Source organism: Rhinopithecus roxellana, chromosome 1, assembly GCF_007565055.1.
Source record: "Rhinopithecus roxellana isolate Shanxi Qingling chromosome 1, ASM756505v1, whole genome shotgun sequence".
NCBI classification, from domain to species: domain Eukaryota; kingdom Metazoa; phylum Chordata; class Mammalia; order Primates; family Cercopithecidae; genus Rhinopithecus; species Rhinopithecus roxellana.
Window position 1 is genome coordinate 44,774,086 of NC_044549.1, and position 10,390 is coordinate 44,784,475.

Consider the following 10,390-nt stretch of genomic DNA (forward strand, 5'->3'; position numbering starts at 1 on the left):
TCCTGGCTAACACGGTGAAACCCTGTCTCTACTAAAAAATACAAAAATCTAGCTGGGCGAGGTGGTGGGCGCCTGTAGTCCCAGCTACTCGGGAGGCTGAGGCAGGAGGATGGCGTGAACCCCGGAGGCGGAGCTTGCAGTGAGCTGAGATCCCGCCACAGCACCCAGCCTGGGCAGCAGAGCAAGACTCCGTCTCAAAAAAAAAAAAAAAAAAAAAAAAAAAAAGAATGAATTTTATCAGGCCCCATGATCAGGGATTATCTAGAAACATTTAGTAATAAGTTCCAAGAAAAACTCCAAAGGATGAACCCTTGGTCTGCAGGCCTCCTACCAGCTTAAACTCTGCAGGGCTAGGGGTCCACTCTCATCCCACATCCAGGGTCTCCTTTGTGTTGTAGGGGCTCAACTGCTGGTCCTGCCTACCCCAAGATGGCTTTCCATCTTGTCAAAGTGTTCACAAGTGCCCCAACCAGAAACTACTCTTATGCTTTCTTATGATACTATGGGTCGTCTGCTTTCACTATGTTTATGGAAGAGACAGGACAAGATCCAAACCTCATTGCAATCTCCCAATTGCCAGAAAACCCATCCCTTTACCTATATAGATTAACTCCCAATTTGTTCAACCCTATAGGGGGTTGCTGTGGTTTGAATGTGTCACCCAAAATTCATGTTTTGGAAACGTGACTCCCACTGCAACAGTTTTGAGAGGTGGACCTTTAAGAGCTGATTAAGTAATGAAGGCTTTGTTCTCATTAATAGATTCGTGTTATTTCAGGAATAGGTTCATCATTGTAGGAGTGGGTTTGTTATTAAAAAAAAAGTCCAACCCCACTCTTGCTCTCTTATTCTCGCTTGTCCTTCTACCTTCCACCGTGGGATGACGCAGCAAGAAGGCCCCAGCAAGAAGCCAGCCCTTGAACTTGGACTTCCCAGCCTCCAGAACTGTAAGAAATAAGTCTCTATTCTTCACAAATTACCTGGTTTGTGATATTCTTTTATAGCAGCATAAAATAGGCTAAGACAGTGTCTTCAGGCTATTCCACTACAGATACTGCCTCTAGTCAAAAATGGCCAGACCCTCAGGCCTGGGTACTCCCCATCAATACAGAGAAATGAAACCTGGTCAAGAGAAGAGGCCACTGCTGTCCCAGAGCACAGCCCATAGAATTACTCCCCAGACACAGGTACCATCTGGATTCTCTAGCCTTTGTAAGAACCTAAACTGGTAGTTCTGAGTAAGAAACCTTCAAGGGAAGCCATGAGGGACTCCTCCATCCTTCTTCAGCTGCAGCAGGGGTTCACGTGTACTTTACAGAGTATGATAAAGAATCCTACTGCTGTATCAATCAGCGGGCAAAGAGCCCATCATGACCCCTCAGTGTCCCTGCTTTGTCAGGTTGAAGTCCTATGACCACATTTGTGGGGCTGACAGTTTCTGATGTCAGGAATCTGACACGTTTGTGCATCTGTCCTACTCCTTCCATCTGTCTTCTCCTCTGCCACCCAACCCTTCTACTCAGAGTTGGGACATCAGTAGCCTCTTCTGCCTAGGAAGGGACTAGTCCTGGACCTTCCTTGTCATCACTGTCCCCACACCCCCCAATACACAACTCCAAAAGTAGATCCTCAGGAAACGTCACTTCAGGCCTCAACCTCACACTGAAGAGCTTTTGGGGTGAGGCAGTTAAGGCACAGCTTTGAGTGGCTCTGAGTGCAAACAGAAGAAAGAAATCATCCCTGGCTTCAATGAGTTTCCAGTTTAATGGGGGAAGATGAGGCCCACGAGCACATATGAAAGCAGGAAAGCACCAAGAGAGCATTATTCCTTGTGTGATAATGGGTTTAAATACCTCGTGGCTGCACTAACAGTTAGTCACCACCCCCGCTTCTTGACAGACTTTCTTCCCTTGGTTTCTGGAATGCCATGCTCTCCTGTTTTTCTTCCTACTTCCTTTTCCTGGTCTCTAAACGACTGACATGCTCACTCCTGAGGTGATCAAATCCAGTCGTGCCGTTTTATACACCATCTAGAGGCTGGTGATCTCCACACACATTTCTTATCCCACCCTCTCCACTGACCTCCAGAATTTGACATCTCACTGCCTACTCCAGATCTCGACTGGTTTATCTAACAAGACATACAGGACCTGTCCATTTTCTCCAGCCAAATGTGCTCTTCTCACAGCACTTCCAATCCAGGCAAAAGGCTCCACTGTCCATCCAAGTGCTCAGGCCCAGAATTCATCCCTCACTCCTCTCCCTCCACTTGTAGGTGATCCATCCACCCTGGCCTCCCAAAGTGCTGGGATTAAAGGTGTGAGCCGCTGAGTCTGGCTCTTACTGTACTTTAAAATCACCACTGGATGTTATTGTCTTCCTGTTCTACTAGAATGAAAATTACATGAGAGCAGGGACTTTGCCTCACTTATCATTCAAGGAGCACTTGTTGAATGAATGAAAGTCATGCCTGGTAGAATGTCATGTCACGTTAGCCACATTGATGAGAGTTACATTCTTTTCTGGGGAAGGGGACTGAATTTTTCACAGAAACAATAACATAAGAGATGGTTACGCTATTGATCAAGGTCCTAATGCCCACCTTTTAAAGAAACATGATCAAACCCCCTATTTAACTACAAGTTATATATCAAGCAATATAGAGCTCTCTAAAATACATCCGCTTTCATTAAAAAAAGAAAAATAATAATGAAGCATATGTAAATATAATTTGATATGATATATATCACAATTCATTGTTCAAAGTTATTATATCAAAAGCAGAATGATCATCTTCATTAAAAACATGGAATTCATAAGCCTGGGTTCGGTGGCTCACGCCCGTAATTCCAGCATTTTGAGAGGCTGAGGTGGGAGGATTGCTTGAGCCCAGGAGTTTCAGACCAGCCCTGATAACACAGCAAGACCCCATCTCTACAAAGAATTTAAAAGCTGGATATGGTGGTGTGCACCTAAGTCCCAGCTACTCAGGAGGCTGAGGCAGGAGGATTGTTTAAGCCTGACAGGTTGAGGCTGCAGTGAGCTATAATTGTGCCACTGTACTCCAACCTGGGCAACAAAGAAACACCCTGTCTCAAAAAACAAAAACAAAACAAAAAAAAGACATGGAATTCAGACAGAAGATCTTCCACTGACATCTCTGAAAATACATATAGGGGAATACAGGTTACTTGTCCTTTTGAAACATCTAGCGAGAAATGTTGGTAGGGAGAGTGTTAGAATGCAGCAGGGCATGGAGACACACCTGTGGTGACTGGAAATCCAGGAGGGCAGCATGGAGCCACCCAACCTCTGCAGCTCTATCTCTCCTGCTAAGATTGGATCTGTCTGGAGTCAGGAGAGACTTCTTGTTGCAAGGAAAAGGTAAGCAGAAGATCCCCACCAGTCCCCATCAGCATTGCAAACACCTACAGTCCTTACAACAGGAGAATCCCACAGTCCTCACAAGTCCTGGGCCCAGTTTGGAGACACACTGGAATTCACACAGTCACATTGCCCTGAATTAGGAGCACAAGGTATGCACTTCCCATCTCTCCCACCCCTTGTGAACCAAGCTGCCGCAGCAAGACACAATCTTGAGACCTGAGCCACCTCTGGATTGAATCCTGCTCTGGAGGCTGGTAACTACGGCACCTCCCAGCACTGGAGCTCCATTTTCCTTACCAAGCTCACATGGGTGGCTGTATGCCACAACCTCAGTTGCATGGAGATTGGGCCCAAGATCAGCTGTGACTCTGATCCTGCATAGCAGGGAAACCAACCCCTGCCATTGCACTTCCAGCCAGAGGACCAATCTGTCAGTTCTGACTGGAGCAAACCTACCCTTGAGCCAGCCAAATGGTTGCATGCCCTTCTCTAAATGTGAGAGGCCCCTGAGCCTCCAAGCAGTTGATATGCCCTTGCACCAGCAAAGTGGCTATGCACCCACACTCAGGACCTGAGAAACAGCTCCATAATGGTATCCCCCCCTTATAGGCATGTTCCTGGCCTGCCTAGTGGCCCTGTACCACCCCTAACCCCCAAAAAAGACCTGAGAAACCCACAGGGCATCCCTGGCAGGCATGCCCTTATGCCAGCTGAGCAGCTTTGCACCTGTGTCCCAAACCTAAGAAACAATGCTGTGGACCAGCCAGCAGATATTCTCCCAGGCTGGCTGAGCAGCTGTCTGTCCATGTCCCAGCCTGAGATATAGCCCTGTGAGCCACCTCTGGGAGGCATGCCCCCACACCAGTTGAGTAGCCTTGCGCCTGCATCCTGGGCCTAAAAAGCAGCTGCATGGGCTGCCCCTGGCAGACACATCACCAGGCTGGTTGAGCAGCTATAAGCCCATGTCCTGAGATAAAGAAACAGCCCCATGGACCATCCCCAGCAGACATGCCACCCAGCCAACCAAGCAACCATGTGGCTGTGTCACAAGCATGAGAAACAGACCTGTAGGTAGTCCCCAGCAAACACGACCTGAGTTCAGCCAAGTAGCCTTCTGTCAGCTTCCTGTCCTGAGTCTGAAAAACAGCCCCACAGATCACTCCTGACAGACACACTAGGTTGGCCAAATATCTGCAGGCTCATGCTCCTGGCCAGAATAACAGCCCCGGGACCCCAAACCCAGCAAGCTAGACCCAAATTTGGTCAATCCATCATTTACATTTATATCCTCCAACCTTAGAAAGAGCCCAGCAAACCCAGCAAGCCCAGCCTGGTAAAGCCACACCACTGTCACCACAAACTCTTTCAACCTAGGTCACTGAGAAATCACAAATGCCACTAGTGTGGATTATAGGTGAAGAAACTACACAGAGACTACACTAATGCATCAGCCTAGAACCCAGGCAAATGCACCCCACTGAACCGACATCACAAGACACATTCATATAAATAAGTCTTTCTCTACAAAGCCTACTTCACAAAATTGGAAGAGGCAATTTTTCCACCAGGTGCATAGAAATCAACATAGAAACACAACCATGAAAAAACCAGAAAACATGTTACCTCCCAAGAAAAACAGTAATTCTCCAGTAACAGACTCCAATCATAAGGAAATGTATGAAATGCCAGAAAAACAATTCAAAATAATAATCTTAAGGAAAATCAGTGAGATAATCTGATGAAATCAGGAAAATAATTCAAGATTTGAATGAGAAATTCAACAAACAGATGGATATCATTTAAAAAGAACTAAAAGGAAATCAACGAATGAAACAAAAATTAGCAGAAAACTTCCTAAGTCTTAGAAGAGAGATGGACATTCAGGTCTAGAAAGCTCAAAGAACCCCAAATAGATTAAACCCAAACAGTTCCTCACTAAGGCACATTATAATCAAATTGTCAAAAGTCAAAGACAAAGAAAGAATTTTAAAAGCATCAAGAGAAAAGCACTAAGTTACATATAAGGGAATCTCTATTAGACTAACAGGAGATTTCTCAAAAGGAATCTTACAGGCCAGGAAAGAATAGAATTTAAAATATTGAAAGAAAGAAGGGAAAAACCCTGTCAGCTAAGAATATTATACCCAGCAAAGCTAATCTTCACAAAGGAAGAAGAAATAAAATATTTCACAGACAAGTAAAAAGTAAAGGAATTCATCACCACTAAACTAGCCCTACAAGAAATGCTCAAGGGATTCTTACATCTGGAAATGAAAAGATGATAACTACCATATATATATGTATATAAAGACTCTACCAAAAAACTTAGAACTGATAAACAAATTTAGTAAAGTTACAGGATATAAAATTAATATACAAAAATGAGTAGCATTTCTACACACAAGCAACAAACTAGCTGAAAAGAAATCAAGAAGGCAATCCCATTTACAATAGCCACTAAAAAAATAAGAATAAATTTAACCAAGGAGGTGAAAGACCTCTACAAGGAAAACTACAAAACACTGATGAAAGAGACTGAAGAAGATACAAACAAGTGGAAAAGCATCCTATGCCCATGGATCAGAAGAATCAATATTGTTAAAATGACAATACTATCCAAAGCAATCTACAGATTGGATGCAATTCCTGTCAGAATACCAATGAAATTCTTCACAGAAAAAGAAAAAAAATTCCTAAATTTTATATGGAACAATGAAAGGCCCTAAATAGCCAAAGCAGTCCTGACCAAAAATGACACAGCTGGGGGTATCACACTACCAGACTGCAAAATATACTATAAAGCTGTAGTAACCCAAATAGCATGGTATTAGCATAGAAACAGACACATAGACCAACAGAACAAATAGAGAACCCAGAAATTAATCCACATAGGTACAGCCAATTGATTTTTGGCAAAGGTACCAGGAATATTCTTTGTGAAAAGGATACTCTCTTGAATAGATGGTGCTGGGAAAACTGGATATCCATATGCAGAAGAATAAAACTAGACCCCTCACCTCTCATTCTATACAAAGATCAATTCAAAATGGATCAAAGACCTAAATGTAAGACCTGAAATGATACAATTACTAGAAGAAAACATAAAGAAAATGCCTCAGAACATCGGTCTGGGAAAATACTTTATGAATAAGACCTCAAAAGCACAGGGAACAAAAGCAAAAATAAACAAATAGTATTATATCAAATGAAAATGTTTCTGCATAGCAAAACAAGCAAAGAAAACAAATAGTGAAAAAACCTACAGGATGGGAGAAAATATCTGCAAACTACTCATCTGACAGGGAATTAATATCCAGAATATGCAAGGAACTCAATTCAACAGCAGAAAAACAATCTGATTAGAAAATGATCAAATTATATGAACAGACATTTCTTAAAAGAAGAAATATAAATTGCCAACAAATATATGGAAAAATGCCCAACATCACTAATCATCAGGGAAATACAAATCAAAACCACAATGAGGTATCATCTTATCCCAGTCAGAATGGCTATTTTCAAAAACACAAACAACAAATGCTGGCAAGGATGAGGAGAAAAGGAAACTCATATACTCTTGGTGGGAATGTAAACTAGTATAGCAACTATGGAAACCAGTATAGAGGTTCTTCCAAAACTAAAAATAGAACAAACCATATGATCCAGCAATTCTACTATTGGGAATTTATCCAAAGGAAAAAAGGAAATCATATCAAAGAGACATCTGTATCCCCATGTCTACTGCAGCACTATTTACATACAGCCAAGATATGGGATCAATGTAGGTATCCAACAGAAGATGAATGGATAAATAAAATGTGGTATAGATACACAATGGAATACTATTTAACCATAAAAAAGAATGAATCCTGCCATTTGCGGCAACACGGATAGAACTGGAGGACATTATGTTAAGTGAGATAAACCAGGAACAGAAAGTTAGACACGGTGTGTTATCATTCATATGTGAAAGCTAAAAAATGTTGATCTCTAAGAAGTAAAAGAGTAGAACAGAGGATACTAGAGGCTGGGAAGGGTAGCAGGAAGGGAGGGATAGGGAGAGATTTGCTAAAGGATACAAAATTACAGCTAGATAGAAAGAATAAGTTCTACTGTTCTATACCATGGTAGGATGACTATAGTTAACAATAATACATAGTTTCAAATAGGTAGAAGGAGGATATTGAATGTTTCAAACATAAAGAGAAGATAAATGTTTGCAAAGATGGATATGCTAATTGCCTGGATCTGATCACCATATATTAATTATATCAAAACATCACTATGTACTCCATGAATACGTACAACTATTATGAGTAACTTTTTAAAAATGTTTGCATTTCGCTAAGGAGTCCTGTATTACCTATGAGTGTCCCATTCGCTTAGACTTTAAGGGACTCACAGAGAAGGGCATGAGTTCTAGACTGCCTTTGCACTGACCAGATGTGTCTTGAGAGCTTTGCTCAAATGGCCCCAGTGATGCGAAGAAAGGAATACTGGGTGAGTCCTATGGTGTCATGAGCCCCTAGTCTTTAAAACTGAAGTTTTATCTCATTTTTATTTACTTCTTTTCCTCATTGCAAATGTCCTTGTCACAGCATAAAGTAGGTGACTAAACAAAGAGGGCTTCTGGCATAGACCACTCACCAGTACCAGAGGCACAACTTTCATCCTGACTTTGGGCCAGGCAGATGTGTCTTTAAAATAAAGGGACTTGCATTATTTTTTGCATCCTTTGATCTTCTACCTATGGTGCTTCACAGTGTGAAAAGCCTTAAGGCTTTCTTTTAAAGGATGCCTTGCTCATATGTTCAGTGTTCACTTTGGTCCAGCCTCCCACAAATCCTAAAATAAAGCCCCACCTCAGCCATATGTGCTGTGTTTTCTTTCAGGCAGTAGTAGGACACTGCTTTTCCCTTTATCAGCCATTTTAGAATCCAACCTCATAGTCACTTTTTAAAAAATTCCTTTGATGTTATGGGATTTATTTCCTTAACAAAAGAGCAGGCCCTACATACTTCAATATGTCTTTCAAAGTAGTCTAAGAAGCTGTTCTCTCAAGTCAATGATGGGGTCATAGTTCAAAGCAGGTTTAGCACCATAGGGGAAATAATCAGTATTATTTTTTTGAAATCACAGGCCACACTTCCTGTTATTAATTCATGCCTCCCCACTTCCCCCACCCACCAACCTTCTCACTTTCTTTGCTTCATTGGTATTGGTTTTGACCCTGCCAGCCTCTTCTGCACTGAGAGTTAACAGACACCCTCACCCCAGGCTGATGTTAGCTGAGGACCCCTGAGGTACTATAGTAGTTAGACCCCAAGGAGGGGGTCAAGGGTAGCAGCGGGAAACCACCTTCCTCACTGCTAAAGCTGCAGAAAGCAGTGGAAACCCCCTAAGCCCCAAAGTACACATATGAAATCCCAAATGATCACCCACACTTTTGGAATATTATTTAAAATATTTTCTATTGTATAGCTGCCCAAAGAAGGCACTGTCTTTGTTAATCAGGCTCACTCTACACCTATTATCACATGGGATTTCTCACCAGAGTGCAGATGACCAGGTTATGGGCAATGCTCTGGAAGCTGCTCAGTCCCACAGAACTAGCTATCGTTATGAGTCCAGGTAACACAAAGTTCTACCTGTGTTCCATCCCCAACAATGCCTGCTTGCCAAGGAACCATGGAGTCAAAGGAGAAATCAAAACCAGAGTTAGTCAGAGCAGCCTCCTGGAGCAGCAGGAGAAGAAAGTTTTCAGCCAGCTTGGAAGGATGGAGTACCACAGTGCGCAGGGTGAACAGTTTCTGGCAGCAGCCATGGCATCCCACAGGCCCTTATTCTTGTTTCCTGGCTAGTTCCAATGATGATTCCCACCACCTTCACCAGTTCAAGAATTCTGACCAGCTAAGCCAAGATCAACAGACAATGCTGCAGGATGCTGCCTTCACTCCTACCTGCCTGGGCAGCTGGCCAGGTGCCATCTCACCTTGGGGGCAGCAGTCTCTTCTGGGCACCTAGAAATACGTATTACACAGCTCCCCTCTCTGCAGCCTCCCCAGGGTGGACTGAGGAGGAATGGTCAACAGCATAATGTAAACTCTGCTCACTCACCACTGTCTTCTCTGTTGTTTGTTGTGGCAACTGGGCCAGGGGGACAGGAAAGGCGTCCTGAAGCTCTCAGCTGGGAAGCTCCTGAAGTTGCTCTGAACTGCAGCAGAGGCAGCTGATTCAGGAGCCACCTGGGTGGGTGGGAAGGAGGAAAGGAAAGCCAAATCAGAGACAGACACGCAGAAGGGATGTGGGAGCGGCTGGGAGGAGTACATCACTCTGGGACAGGCTATGTAGAAACAGGGAAGCGTCCCAACAGTGACGATGGGTGGCTTTTATTACCGTGTGGGGGGTTATGCGTTTAGAGTTCGGGAACAATAGTTACAAGGAGAACCAGAACGTGCTTTCTTCTCCCACAGAGGACAGATGCGGAACCATGAGGGTGGTACTCAGGGTAGGCTGCAGGGTCTAGGGAGAGGCCCTGGCAGGGGTGAGGGAGGAAAGCCATGGGAGCTGCCTTCCTGCAGGTGAAAGGCAGTGCAGACAGGTAGCTCTTGGGGAGTTCTGGAGGGAGCTGGTTCCTGGCTATCAGAGATCTGGCTTTAGTGACATGGCCAGGGGAAGAAAGGGCTGACAGGGCCGGAAAAAAAAACACCGACACCCTGGGAGAGGACTGTGCTTCTAGAGGAGTATCTCTCCTACCTTCACTGTCCCAGGGCTGGGCCGATATGCTTTGTTTCCCCAACACCCACACCAAGGCAGAACACGGGGCCCCCCACTCAGCCTGGCCCAGGCTCCTGAAATTCCTCCTTCTCTTCCCTTCAGAAACTTTTGTTCTCCTCTGAGGGCAAATCTCACTTTTTAAGAGGGAAACAAATACCTACAATAAGTAGCAATTCCATTTCCTCTGAGGGACAAATAACTTATTTCAGGGCCCTTTACAAGCTAC

General features: G+C 43.8%; 1 protein-coding gene across 4 annotated transcripts in view; it reads right to left on the bottom strand.

Moving 5' to 3' along the window:
- Positions 1–9,632, bottom strand: part of MYLK (myosin light chain kinase) — a 223,453-nt gene extending 213,821 nt beyond the window's left edge. For 2 of the 4 annotated variants that reach the window (XM_030942155.1, XM_030942139.1), the window contains exon 1: positions 9,505–9,632. The gene's annotated coding sequence lies outside the window, so the exon portion shown is untranslated. The remainder of the gene's footprint in view (positions 1–9,504) is intronic. The other 2 variants (XM_030942161.1, XM_030942145.1) reach the window with 2 other exon arrangements.
- Between the last annotated feature and the right edge of the window lie 758 nt (positions 9,633–10,390).